Here is a 15076-nt window from a genome sequence, read left to right as displayed (position 1 = left end):
ATTATAGATATAACACAATTTATTTCTCCTCTGCATGGACACTGGAAAGTTGCCAATATTTTGCTGTTATAAATACTTCTATGATTGTCATTTTTCATGTCTTCTAACATACATGTGTAGGTACATGCCTGCATATATGTATGTATGTATGTGTAGATATTAATTAATCTAGGATATTTATCTAGTGATGTTTTTCCCATGGACTGTTGCCCTACAGGCTCCACTGTCCATAGAATTTCCCAAGCAAGAATATTAGAGTGGGTTGCTGTTTCCTTCTCCAGGGGATTTTCCTGAACCATGCACTGAAACTTCATCTCCTGTATTGCAGGCAGATTCTTTACACTGAGCCACTTGGGAAGCCATCTCATGGTATCCTTCTGAACAATAGTGTACATGTATCTTCAGCTTATCGTTGCCAGTTTCCAACAGCGTGGGTAAGAGGTCCCATCACTCCACACCCTAACAAAACTTGATCCTGTCAGACTTTGCATTTTTGCTAATCTGATGGTGTGAAACAACATCTAATTTTAGTTTTAATTTGCATCTCCCTTATAATAATGAAGTTAAGTATCTTCTCATATCTTTTCATGTGTTTGTTAGCAACTGATGTTTTCACTTCAGTAAATTATATCTTTTCTGCCTACTTTTACTAACCTGTCTTTTTCTCTTCAGTTTAGAGAAGTTCTTTATGTAATCTAGATATTAATTCTTTATATCTTCCTAACTTTTTTTAAGGTATCTTTTGATGGACAAAAAAATTTTTGTTTTAACACAAATTGAACTGTACGGTTTTTGCGATGGTTTGTGAGTTTGGAACATTATGAAATTCTTTTTTCCATCAAGTTTATAAAGATGGTCTATTTTCTTATAAAAGCTATTAGACTTTTATATTTTAGTCTTTCTACAACTAAAATTTCAGCCCATATGATGCTGGGGATGTCACTGTATTTTTCTCCATATAATAACCGATTGCCAATAAATAAGTAAGTTGACTGAAGAGTGTCATTCTTTTCACTGAGCTGCAGTGCCAGCCAGATATGTCTGGAGTGTTCTGGGCTCTCTGTCCTTTGCCAGGGATCTCTCTGCCTGTGCCAGTGCCACCCTGTCCTCACTACAGCTTCATGATCTGACTTGGGAGCTGGCAAGGAGAACCCCCCATCTTGTTCTTCACTTTCAGCGGTGTCTGTTAGCACAGCATGACGTATGGGGGCACCCCATTCCCATCTGGCTCCCTCCAGCCAGTCTACACAACACCGGCTGCTGCCTGACTCTGTAAACCACTAGTAGCCTCTTTCCCCTTTCAGTTGGCAAATCCAACAAAGGATGGGACACTTTGTACTTCTTTGAGTTGAAAGACTCGCTTCCCATTTGAAGTCCCATCAGAAAACAGACACCCCACGGACCACGCCAAGCCCACCTGTACTCCCTACCCATGCTCACCCACCTCCTTGTTTACCTAATAGGGTGAGAAATAACTTTTGATTGTATATCTCCCAGGCCTCCCAGCCTGTCCAAACTTTCAGAATCAAATTTAATGTTCAGACTTTCTCTTTCCCGTTTCCTTCCACTTGTCTTGTTCAAATATCCTACCGAATTCCAAGTTTTGTTTATGTAGTTCTGAGTGCCGTTTTACATGCATTTATATTTGTAAGTGCCTTCAAAAATATTTTATGGAAAGGTGAAATCTAATTATACGTATAAATCTAAGTATACGTACTGTTTTACAGAGAAGGGGCTACTCCTTGAGGAGATGAGGCAATGAGTTCAAGAGTGTGTGGTGCTATCTGGGTCAGAAGTCGAATCCTAACGTCCACGCCAGTGTCCTCTCACTCCTTCAGTCTCCTCCTTCTCTTGGGGGGGAAAGGGGAGCCTTCTGGTTCAGAGAACAAAATGTCCAGTAGCCAATGAGGCTGACAAGGAGTTTCAGGTTCCTTTTTGCTGAGGGCTATCCAAGAAACCGTAATGAAGCAGAACTTGGCTTTAAGGAACTTGACACCTAGGCTGTGTGTGTGTGTGTGTGTGTGTGTGTGTGTGTGTGTGCGCACTGGTAAACTCACTTTTATAATTAAGTGTGCATCTGAAACTCTGCAGAAATTGTGCAGAGTTTGTGCCAATTCCTTTTTAGTTCCTAATCCCTCAGCTCTCCCCCTAAGGCATAGAGTTTTATTAACTGCTCAAGAAAGGGGGAGAAATCTTGACACCAACTTAAAAGCACTATTTGCCCAGCAGGAACCATCATTTTTCTCTTAGCACAGAAACCCTGAACTAACAAGCCAGAGGCCCTGTCCAGAAGGCAGAAGAAAGAATTCAGCAAGTTGTGAGTGTGTTAGCACAGATGAGGACAGGCCCAAGGGCCAGCTCACTCAGGCTTGGGAGCAGTGGGAATATTCCACTGGAGAGCAAGTGGGTCTGGCCCGGTAGGGGGTGGGCAGGGAGGGAGAGGGGCACAGTCACTCCCTCAGAGCCTGGGTGGGCCCTTCTCGCTCCCCTGTGCATATGCCCAGGAGGCCCTACTCACAGGTACATAGCTCCGACCTGGCAACTCTCACACTCAAGGGAGCATCATGGCAACCACCTGGAAGGCTCTAAAAGCAGACTGTGGCCCCAGCTCAGTCTCTGGGTCAGTGGGCTTGGAGTGGGCTCAGGGAATTTGCACTCCTAACATGTTCGCAAGAAAGCGATGCTTCTGGAACACTAACCACCCATGGGAACCATGGCTCCACTCAATTCAGTTAAACAGGGAAAGACAACTACACAGGTGTCAGGCGCTGTGGGGACAGAGAAATAAATAAGACCCCGTCTATCCCTCCGAGATTCAGACACCTTCCCTGCCTCCTGCCAAGATGCTTCTTATGCTTTTGAAATAAGTTTGTGTTTCCAAAACCAGTTATTTAAAAAGAAACACCCAGGAAGCTTGAAATATATGGACTCCTAAGTTCCTCCCAGAAAATTCGGAATTAGGAATTTGCATTTTCCAACAAGCTCCCCACATAATTCTTATGATCATGAAAGTTTAAGATAGATATAAGGCCTAGTTTTCCAAAATGCCCGAAAGTTCTGTCATAAGACAAGTCCCAGAAAAACCTACTAGTGCTCCCACTTCTGTTACCTATTATCCGTCACAAGTCATTCTAAAATAAACTGGTTCTTTCCCATAAAAGATTTCAAATAAAGAGCCCGGAAGAACAAGGAGGGTGGGGATTAGTAAAAAGCAGTGAGACCAAGGATAGGTGAAGTGTAGAAGGCTTGGATGGAAGACATGAGATGTTGAGAGGCGTCCTGGGGTTTATGAGGTAAATTACAAAATGGCCACAATGCTTGATAGCTCCTCCCACAAAAAAAGTGGAATCTATTTCTTCTCCATTTCTTGAATCTGAGCTGGTCTGTGACCTACTTTGATCAATAGAACATGGCAGGCTTATTCTAGAATCTGCATGACATGGTCAAAAGCTACTCTAATCCTTTACAAGCCAGCAAGCCCCGGCCATAGACACAAATACCTGAGCAAGATAGACCAGACCAGAACTGTCCTGCAGAGTCCAATCCAAATACTGAGCCAAGTGGATGGCTATTCTCTCAAGGCACTAAGTTTTGGGTAGTTTGTTATGTAGCAAAAGTTAACTGAGACAAGAAAGAGGCCAAGGGGTGTCCGGGGAACCCTAAAACTCAATTCCATCATTAGAGCATTTTGCCCTAGGCCAGATCTATATACTGAGCCCCTGCTGTGTGATAAGGCCACTTTCTGGCTTCCTCACTCTCCAGCACCCCTCTTAAAATTCAGAGTTTTTCACTGAGCAGTGAACAGGAAAATTCAGATCCTTCCAACCCTCAGCTTTGCTCACTGTCCCATCGCCCTAAACAATGGATAACAGCTGCCACTTGCCTCCACTGCCATCTAAGAAGGCAAAGTGGGTCAGGTTCCTTTTAATACCCATCTGAGGAGCATCTTGGCACATCCTGGGGACAATGAACCTGGAGAACGCTCTGTGCTCTGGGTATCCACAGTGAGCTAATTCTTAATAAGCAAGGTAGCTGAGAAGCAGGTGGCCAGGTGATGGATGGAGAACTCTTAGTGATGGCCTGAGAACCTGTCAGAGGGGCTCCAGCTCTGCCTGTTCTCGCTGGGAAACTTGGGACAGGCGCTTAACCTCTGTGGACCCCAGGAAGTCAGTGACTGCATTTGGTCACCCACAAGTTTCTAAGGTTCTATAGAACAGAGGATGAAGCTCAGGTAAGAGATCTGGGCCACATTTCTGAGACAGCTCGCTTTGGGCAGGTGTGACCCATGCAATCCATAGGACCCGAGGCTCAGAGAACCCCCTGCTTGGTTTAATGCTCAAGTTGTAACCATCTTTGGATCCTTAATGATCTTCTCTCTGAACTTGGGTTTTGTAAGTGAAGTCTGATGGGACAATGGAACACGTACATGAGCAGAGGAGATAAACACTAAGTGTGTCCATCTCTCTCCCCTGCCATCACACTCCCAGATGGTGTTTAGGCTCCCGAGGAGCACAGAAAGCAGGTGGCCAACAAAGGGGAATTCAGCACGATTCATGTATATGACTGGGTAAGGGGTACACTGCCAGCCCCGAGACGTCATGCTTTCTGTTCAAACCAGAACTTGCTCCAAATGCAGCTGTGAGTTCTAAGAAACATGAACAAACAAGGAAATGGCTGTGGGTTGAACTGTGTCCCTGCCCACAGATTCATGGTCTGGAGTCCTAATCCCCAGCACCTCAGAATGTGACTTAATTTGGAAATAGGGTCATTGCAGCTGTAATTAGCTTAAATGAGGTCATATTGGAGTAGGACAGGCCCTACTCCAACATAACTGGTACCCTGATACAGTGGGGAAATTCGGACCCTGACATGTACAAAGGAAACGGCCTGTGGAGATTGCAGTCATATTGCCACAAGCCCAGGCTTGCTCCAGAAGCTGGGGAGGGATCTGGAAGAGCCTTCCCTAGAGCCTTCAGAGGAGACGGCCCTGCCAGCACCTTGATCTCAGACCTCTCCCCCTAGAGCTGTGAGATGATACGTTTCTGATACACGCCATGGCATGGCAACCCAGCCCAGGATTCTTGCCTGGAGAATTCCATGGCCTGATGGGCTACAGACCGTGGGGTCGCAAAGAGTCAGACATGACTGAGCAACTAACACTAAGTTCCTCAGTTTGTGGTTCCTTGTTAGAGCATTCCTAACGGAGGAAACCTGAATGCTACCATATCTTGTCTTCCTCATGTTACTCACCTTTGTTAGTCAACCACAGATGCTGAAAATGATTACACAGAAGGAAAGGGAAAGATGGTTAACTCATAATCCCTTTTCCTGTCTGTCGTCCTTCCTGACTCATCGTCAGCCAAATATAGAGTCACGGTGGAATGTGCATGAACCCAGCTGTTTTAAAACTGTTTTAAATTTCACTTCTTAGTACACGCACATTTGGTGCAGCATTTTGCCTCTTCTGGTAAGAAAAAATATATATATATTTTATATGTATGTGTATATATATATATACACACACATATATATTATATATATATTTATATATGGGTACAAGCTGCAAAATATGAATTATGTAATTTAGGTGATTATATGAGTTAAATGCTCTTATGTTTGCATTTAAAAGAGGCATTGCAAAATATACAGATGAATAGTAAAAGTCCTATTAATAATTAAATTTTTAATTTGTCTTTACTTAAAACAACCTTAAAGAGCAAATACAAAATGTCATCACAAATCAAAAAACAGGCCATGGAAGAAAGGAAAAAGTTTTATATTGTACCACTTTTAAACAGTACTTGTTTTCCACATTTTGAAGAAAAAGACCTGCATTTTCATTTTGTGCTGGACTCTGCAAATAACATAGCTGACTCAGTTCTAGAATAAGCCAGGAATTGCAGGAAATGATATTTCTACGTAGGTGCTCTGGTTTGGCTTTTTCCCAACTCCAAAATCTGGATCTCCTTGATACTATTTCTTATAACGATTCATATGCACACAGCATACACAGATTTTACATAATCACAGTGCTCAGTGTGCAAAAATGTCACCTTTTAAATTTCCCCATGACTGATGTAAGCTTAGTTCTTGAGATGCCATTTACCACTGATGGAGGAAAAAAATTTTCCAGTTCAAAGAAGTGCAGTGATTTTGGGGTTTGAACTCAATCAATTCAGGATACTGTCCCTGTAAACTTTCTCTTTCTCTCTCTCTCTCTCTCAGACACACACACACACAACACACCCTACACCTCCCCAGGGAGGGATTAAAATCTGGGAAGAAACTCCTGGCTCCGTCATGAACAGTCATCCACGCTGACTGAGATGTACCGTTCCCTTCTGTCTTTACCCTTCAGTCCTCATCTGTCTACAGATGTTGCTGAAACGTGAGGGCCTTCTCTGCCCTCTGGTCCACACAGCTCCTTCTGCATCTCTTCATGATCACAGAGAAGCACTTCCAGGTCCAGGAGGCTGCCTGCTTTCCCTCTTAAGGGCAGAGTTAAGTCGCTGTGACAGAGAATGAACCGCCCACAAGCAAAAATACTTATCTGACTCATTACAGAAGAGGCTTGCCATCCCCTGGCTGAGACACACAGGCCATTACCTCTACTTTCTGTTTCAGCACAGCAGATATTCTTTTTTCCTGTAGGAAGTCTGCTGCCTCCTCAGGAAGCAAGTCTTAAGTCCTCTCTACTTTGCTGCTGCTACTGCAAAGCCACAACTGATTTGCAGAACCCCTCAAACTTACCCCGGGTTTCTATTAAGACAGGTGTTTGTCGATGTTCCCAGGTGGAAATCCATCATGGCCTTAACCCTGGTGACCTTCACTTGCTTGTCCATTACCACCAACAAGCCGTTGATCTTTATCACCTCTTTGGAAGAAAAACTGATTTTATAACACCATAAACTGGCCACATGTATTAGTTATCTATTGCTGTATAATGAAGTATTCCAAAATTTAACAACTCAGCAAAACAAACATTGATGATCTCATAGTTTCTATGGGTCAGGAACCTGGGCGTGACTAAGCTGGGTATCTCTGCCTCAAGGTGTCTCCTGAGAATAGGGTCAATCTTTCATCGGCTGGACTGAAGTTCTCTCAAGGCTAGATTGAGAAAGGATTCACTTCCAGGCTCCCTCATGTTATATGCCGGGCCTCTGAAGTCAGCCTTCCAGCTCCCTTACAAGGGCCTCTCGACAGGACTACCTCACGACGTGGCAGCTGGCTTCCCCCAGAGCCAGCATGCTGAGAGAGAGTGAGGGACAGCTTCCGAGATGAAAGCCACTTTCTCCAAGTGACATCTCATCACTTCTGCCATATTCTACTTTATCTGATCTAACATTCTGTATTCCATTTAAAGTATGGCATTAAAACCATAACATCACTCTAAGACTTATGACAAACTCTGGTTGCGAAATACCTTTTGTCAAATATAAAACCAAAAAACAAAGTTCTTAATAGCTCAGGCTATCAAGACAATTGTGTCCACCACTGTCTCTTAAATTCCATTCAGAAACTTGTTTGAAAGCCATTATTCAGAGATATCTTAGCACTCCCCTCATCCCCTGGGAGCAATAAATACTTTGTGACCAAAAAAAAAAAAAAAAAAGAGAGAGAGAGAGACAGAGAGAGAAGAAAATAACAAAAACAAAAAAAGGAACCAAGAGGCAAACCTTGATTATTATCCTCTAATTTTTCCCTATCATATTTACTTGACAAGGCATTTGAATGTCTGAAATTTATGTTTGGGCAAAGAAATCAAGCAGATAAAGTGAACCAAATGAATGGGTACAGGCAGCTCGACATGCCATAAAAACTCCAGGGTCCCAAGGACATGACTATTTGAGTAAAGGTTTAGATCTACATAAACACAGACAAGTCTCTCAGGAAGAGACCATTGGCTACCATCAGCTGAAGGATATCAAAGTCGCTGTTCACATGCAGTCCATCTTTACACATGCGTATTTCCTTCTCTCTGGCTAGTCCAGGCTCCTTATTCAACTCCACATCAGCAAAAGTTTCACAACGTCCACTGTGAGATCTCAGCCATAAGATGAAATTTAAGTGGTCTTCCAGTACCAAGTAAATGAGGAAAATTTCACTTTCTTCCTTCTAAAAGTAAGTAGCAATTGTTTGAAGGTTTCTTAAAAATCTAAAAATAGAGTTACCATATGATCTAGCAGTCCCACTCTTGGACATAAATCTGAAAAAGACAAAGCTCTTATTTGGAAAGATATGTGTATCCCAATGTTCACAGCAGCACTAGTTACAATAAGCCAAGACATAAAAGCAACCTAAGTGTCCATCAATAGATAAATGCAAAAAGAAGATGAGGCATATATATATACAATGGAATATTACTTAGTCATAAAATGAATGAAATAATGTCATTTTCATCAACACAGATGGACCCAGAGATTATCATACTAAGTGAAGTTAAGTCAGGTGTAGAAACACAAATACCATATGATATCACTTACACATGGAATCTAAAAAATATCAGATAAATGAACTTCTTTACAAAACAGAAATAGACTCACAGAGACATAGAAAACAAACTTATTGTTACCAAAGAAGAAGGAGGGGTAGGGATAAATTGGGAGTATTAGATTAACACATGCACAGTACCATATATAAAATAAACAACAAGGATTTACTGTATTGCACAGAGAACTATATTCAAATCTTATAATAATCTATAATGGGAAAGAACTGAAAAAAGAATATAGATATATATGCATAATCCAATCACTTTGCTACATACCTGAAACTAACACAATATTATAATTCTACTCTACTTCAATTTTTTTAAAAAGTATTTTACTTGGGTGATTATTTCCTTCCCCATTTTAGGGAAGTTTTCAACTATTATCTCCTCAAGTATTTTCTCATGGTCTTTCTTTTTGTCTTCTTCTTCTGGGACTCCTATAATTCAAATGTTGGAGCATTTCATGTTGTCCTGGAGGTCTCTGGGATTGTCCTCGTTTCTTTTAATTTGTTTTTCTTTTTTCCTCTCTGATTCATTTATTTCTACCATTCTATCTTCTATTCCACTAATCCTATCTTCTGCCTCTGATATTCTACTATTTGTTGCCCCTGGAGTGTTTCTGATCTCATTTATTGCATTATTCATTATATATTGACTCTTTTTTATTTCTTCTAGGTCCTTGTTAAACCTTTCTTGCATCTTCTCAATCCTTGTCTGCGGGCTATTTATCTGTGATTCCATTTTGATTTCAAGATTTTGGATCATTTTCACTATCATTATTCGGAATTCTTTCTCAGGTAGATTCCCTATCTCTTCCTCTTTTGTTTGGTTTGGTGGGCATTTATCCTGTTCCTTTACCTGCTGGGTATTCCTTTGTCTCTTCATCTTGGTATAGCTGCGTTTGGGATGGCCTTTCTGTATTCTGGGAATTTGTGGAGTTCTCTTTATTATGGAGTTTCCTCGCTGTGGGTGGGGTTGTATAAGTGGCTTGTCAAGGTTTCTTGGTTAAGGAAGCTTGTGTCGGAGTTCCGGTGGGTGGAGCTAGATTTCTTCTCTCTGGAGTGCAATGAAGTGTCCAGTAATGAGTTAAGAGATGTCTATGGTTTTGGAGTAATTTTGAGCTACCTGTATATTGAAGCTTATATGAATGGCTAACAAACACATGAAAAGATGCTCAACATCACTCATTATTAGAGAAATGCAAATCAAAACCTCAGTGAGGTACCATTTCACACCAGTCAGAATGGCTCCGATCCAAAAGTCTACAAGCAATAAATGCTGGAGAAGGTGTGGAGAAAAGGGAACCCTCTTACACTGTTGGTGGGAATGCAAACTAGTACAGCCACTATGGAGAACAGTGTGGAGATTCCTTAAAAAATTGCAAATAGAACTGCCATATGACCCAGCAATCCCACTGCTGGGCATACACACCAAGGAAACCAGAATTGAAAGAGACACATGTACCCCAATGTTCATCGCAGCACTGTTTATAATAGCCAGGACATGGAAACAACCTAGAAGTCCATAGGCAGATGAATGGATAAGAAAGCGGTGGTACATATACACAATGGAGTATTACTCAGCCATTAAAAAGAATACATTTGAATCAGTTCTAATGAAGTGGATGAAACTGGAGCCTATTATACAGAGTGAAGTAAGCCAGAAAGAAAAACACCAATACAGTATACTAACACATATACATGGAATTTAGAAAGATGGTAATGATAACCCTGTATGCGAGACAGCAAAAGAGACACAGATGTTTAGAACGGACTTTTGGACTCTGTGGGAGAGGGAGAGGGTGGGATGATTTGGGAGAATGGCACTGAAACATGTACACTATCATGTAAGAAACGAATCGCCAGTCTATGTTCGATACAGGATACAGGACTCTTGGGGCTGGTGCACAGGGATGATCCAGAGAGATGATATGGGGTGGGAGGTGGGAGGGGGGTTCAGGATTGGGAACTCATGTACACCCGTGGCTGATTCATGCCAATGTATGGCAAAACCAATACAGTATTGTAAAGCAAAATAAAGTAAAAATAAAAATTCAAAAAAAAAGTATTCAAAAAAAGAATGTGTGGATATGTTTTAATTACTAAGTCATGGCCAACTCTTTTGCGACCCCAGGGACTGTAGCCCTCTTGGCTCCTTTGTGCATGGAATTTCCCTGGCAAGAATAGTGAAGTCGGTTGCCATTTCCTTCTCCAGAGGATCTTCCAGTGATCGAACCCATGAGGATTCTTTGTCACTGAGCCACCAGGAAAGCCCCCCCAAAAGAATAAATAACAATAAAAATAACAGCTACTGTTTGCTATGCACATATTATCACTTACTTTGTTGTTCACTTTACATGCATTGTCTTATTTAATTCTTATCCTCGCAACAACCTTGCCAAAGAAATATTGTTCTCTTTTTTTTCCCCAGATGAGATAATCAGCTCAGATTAATTAATTCATTTTCCACAGCTCATGCATCTGTACAATGGGGAATGCAGAATTCAAACCCATATCTGAGTCTGAGTCCATTCTCTTCACAGTATCACCATTCAGGAAGCAAACCTGGTATACACATCTTCCTGTAGTATCAGTTGTCTACAAAGAGTTAGGAGGAAATACAGTTTTCATATTAAAATAGATTATTACATCTAGGAAAAATTAATATGCATTATTAAGATCAAATAAATGCCATGGGTTTGTGGGCTGGAACACACACGCAGATCTCTGGGGAGAAGAGTTTCCTCTTGGTTGCACTTGAAGTTTCCTTCATAAAAAAGTTCAAGAAGCCCAACACCCACACCCACCCCCACCTCCCTACAAGTAAGCAAGCAACAAGCTAAAATAGCAAGACACCAGACAAAGTTTTTCTTATTTTTTTTTTTTGTTTCTAACTCAGTCTTGATTCCTTGTGGGCCTCTCACAACACAGCAACTGCTATACAGTGAGAATGGATGGCTGCCTTTCTCATCCCTGCACCACCCACCTTGCCTTTGAGTTTTAATACAATCCTATTGAGATCCTTTTAGAGGAATGAGATATTTTGATTTGTTTGTTGATTTCAAATGCAAATCCCTGGGAATATCACAGCAATTGCATTCTAATTCACCTGAGTCTATGCTTTTGCTTATTAGAAAACAATCTTTGCAACAGGAGCAAGTCGTGCGAAAGATGTAGAGATCAGGAAGCAGAGAGGCCAACAGAGATACTGGGGAAGTTACTGAGGATTCCTTGAGATATACTAATGTGTCATGTTTAATAGAAAAGTGAAGGGAGAAACATGGGGCCCCTTGAAGAGTACAATTCAGTAATGTAGGCTCCATTAATTGAACATTTGGACTTGGCCTGAACAAATAGACAAGTGCTGTTTAGAGAGCAACCATGTCCCACAGATTTGCACATCTGGACCATGTCTTTTCTTCACAACTCTTTAGGATAAAAATTGTCATTCCCATTTTACACAAGTAAAATGAGGCAAAATGTCCAGAAAGGTCCCTAGGGCACTGAACTAGTAAGAGCTTCCAGGTTGGTGCTGGGAAGGGTGGTGTGCCCCAGGAGGGCATAGAAGCTCCCTCTTCCTACCAACATCTCTCCCATTTGGCTGTTCAATTCAGTTCTGTTCAGTTGCTCAGTAGTGTCTGACTCTTTGCAACCCCATGGACTGCAGCATGCCAGGCTTCCCTCTCCATCACCAACTAACATTTGGCTGTTACCGAATTGAATCTCTTATAATTGTTGTTGTTGTTTAGTTGCTAAATTTTGTCGAGTCTTCTGTGATGCCCACAGACTGCAGCCCACCAGCCTCTGTCCATGGAATTTTCCAGGCAAGGACACTGGAGTGGTTGCCATTTCCTTCTCCAGGGGATCTTCCAGACCCAGGGATTGAACCCATATCTCCTGCCTTGTAGGAGAATTCTTTATACCTCTGAGCCACAGGGAAGTCCCTTATAATACATTAGTAAACGTTTATTTTTAAAAGATAGCAAAGTAGAGCTTTTAGCTGGAGTGGTGGTTCCCCTGGGCCATCAGCCACAGGCATGTGCTATACCCTAGAAATGCCCTTATAGCTGTCCTCACATTCTAATTCCAAATGTAACTGGAAATCTCCCCATCAGAGGTTTACACACCCTTGAAAGGTCTGGGGAAGAAACTGCCTGAGTTCATAAACCCAGAAGTAGAAGGACCCTGGGGATGATTTCTAGGCACTCACCCAGAAGCTGTTACAAAGTTCACACCAGCATCTGCCCACACTCCTGCTCACAATTACCCAAGGACGATAGCTTCTTCTTTTCATTCACTTTCCAAATCTCATTCAAGTGGTTCTGGTTGGCTAAATATATCCCAGAACCATATGAGGACAGGAACTGTGGGGCATAAAAGTCCCTACTTCTTCCTCCAAACACAGAAAAAAAATGGACAGAGAGGCAGCAAAGATCCTGAGCTGATCATAGCCAATCCGGCCGAATGCTAGTCTAAGCATTGCCAACTTGTAACTCCAATTTGTATCCCTGGGAGTAGTATAAGGATTTTTAAAATGGATGCCACTATTGTTTTATGAATCTATTGCTGCATACAAACCACCCCAAACTTAGTGGATTAAAGCAACACTATTGGATTATCTGGGCTCATGAGCCCAACGATCTGGGCTGTGCACCACTGGTCGCTCTCACATTCTGTGATCGGCTTCTTTCCACTAAGTTGGATGGCTCTGGCTGTTGGCTGGTAGTTGGCTGGGCCCACAGCTCTCTCATCACCCAGCAGAAGGGCCTGGGCTGGATCTTGTGGAGACTGGCAGGGTTTTAACTGTGGAAATAGAAGCTGCAAAACCTCCTGATGCCCAGGCTCAGAACTGTTACAATGTCATTTTGGATGCATGCTGTTGGCCACAGTATGTTACCAGGCCTGCCCAGACTCAAAGGCACGGAAACAGCACCACCCACTGATGAGAAAAGCCTCAAAGTCACGTTCCAATCAGGGTGGCACACAGACTGGAGGGTGCAATTTTTACAAACATCTACTAGATTTTATCCAATAATTTGAGGAGCAGGATAAATAAAGTTCAACCTGTTCTAGACTTATGGATGCAGGCGGAGGGGAAGAAGGTGAGGTTGGGACGAAAGGAGAGAGTAGAGAGGGTAGCACGGAAACATATTACCATATGTAAAATAGATAACCAGTGGGAATTTGCTGAATGACTCCGAGAACTCAAACCAGGGCTCTGTAACAACCTAGAAGGGTGGGAAGGGGTGGGGGGGGTGCATATGTATACCTATGGCTGATTCATGTTGATGTATGGCAGAAACCAACACGATATTGTAAAGCAATTATCCTTCAATTAAAAATGAATAAATTTAAAAAAACAAACAAAAAATTCAACATGGTCTTATAAAGCCCTTGCAGGTCGTTAACACACTAGAGTGCATTATGCGTGGTGTCCCGACAAAGCCCTGTTGGTTTTGTGTGTCATGCGAGCCTGGTGCTCTGAGAATTGGCCTTGGGAACTGCCGCACTCCCGCTGTGAATTCAAAGCCAGAAACTAGGATGGTACCTGTTTTCATAATTTAGGGGATAAAATGCCATAGGGCAGACATTTTTGTGGGGAAGAATGTCTTGTTTCATAGTAGGGTTGACGGGGAAATAAAGCCCCATTTAGTCCCTCCACCTTTGGTTTCCAAACTGGAAAGACCACATTGTGTGTTCCAGCAGCTTCCCCGAGGTCATTAGTGCTTCAGAGCCAGCTGAATTGCGGGATAATAACGATTCTTTGCATTTATGGAATGCCTGGACTCTGAGGAGTGCCAAGTAATTTGCAATCACTTATTAATTAATCCTCAGCCCCCACATGAGATGATGATGGGTTATTATGCGCCTTTGACAGATGTGTGAAGTGGCCAGAGGGAGCCCAAGTGACATTAAGCTTCTGCCCAAGGTCACTGTGTTGCCAGACTCACAGATCCTGTCCCAGCTCCATCAGCCTCGCTATCCATGCTGCAAACCTCTGCCACAGGAGCGCTGGAATTCCTCGGGGCCGGTGCCAGCCATTTCAGAGAAGTCTGAGATTTTCAGATCAGATGTGAGGATTTTGCTATTCTATTTTGTGCGTTACGGCCTGGGAATGGGGGGTGGAGGGGTTCATGTTTTTCTCTTCTGTATTTGGTTTTGGTGTTGATGTGCAGTTTTAGGTCCACCACTTAGGTGCCCAAGAAGAGTTGGCTCTAAGCGCATTGCTTCCACACTTTGTTCGGACATGTTACTTATGCAAGAGAATGTGGGTTCTCCCAGCTGAAAGGGGACATGTAACAGCTCACAGAGTGTGAGAGGGGGCCTGGCAGAGGAGTGGGGAGCATGCATTGCCTCTGCCAGGGCCTCGTAGTTCCACAGCAATGTCTAATTAGGAGATAAACGCAGATTTGCTTTTCTAACACTAACACTCAGAAAACCGGAGTCCACATCCCTGAGATGAACACATCTGCAGAAAAACCTGCCAGCTACGGAAGAAGCTTTGAAATTAACTTCAGGCATCCTTCCCAATTTATTTTCAAAAGGATCTCTTACCTAAGTATATGTTTTTCCACACATATAAAAG

This window comes from Capra hircus, chromosome 6, assembly GCF_001704415.2.
Source record: "Capra hircus breed San Clemente chromosome 6, ASM170441v1, whole genome shotgun sequence".
Lineage (NCBI taxonomy): Eukaryota > Metazoa > Chordata > Mammalia > Artiodactyla > Bovidae > Capra > Capra hircus.
The sequence above is the reverse complement of the archived record's forward strand: the minus strand, read 5'-3'. Positions refer to the sequence as shown.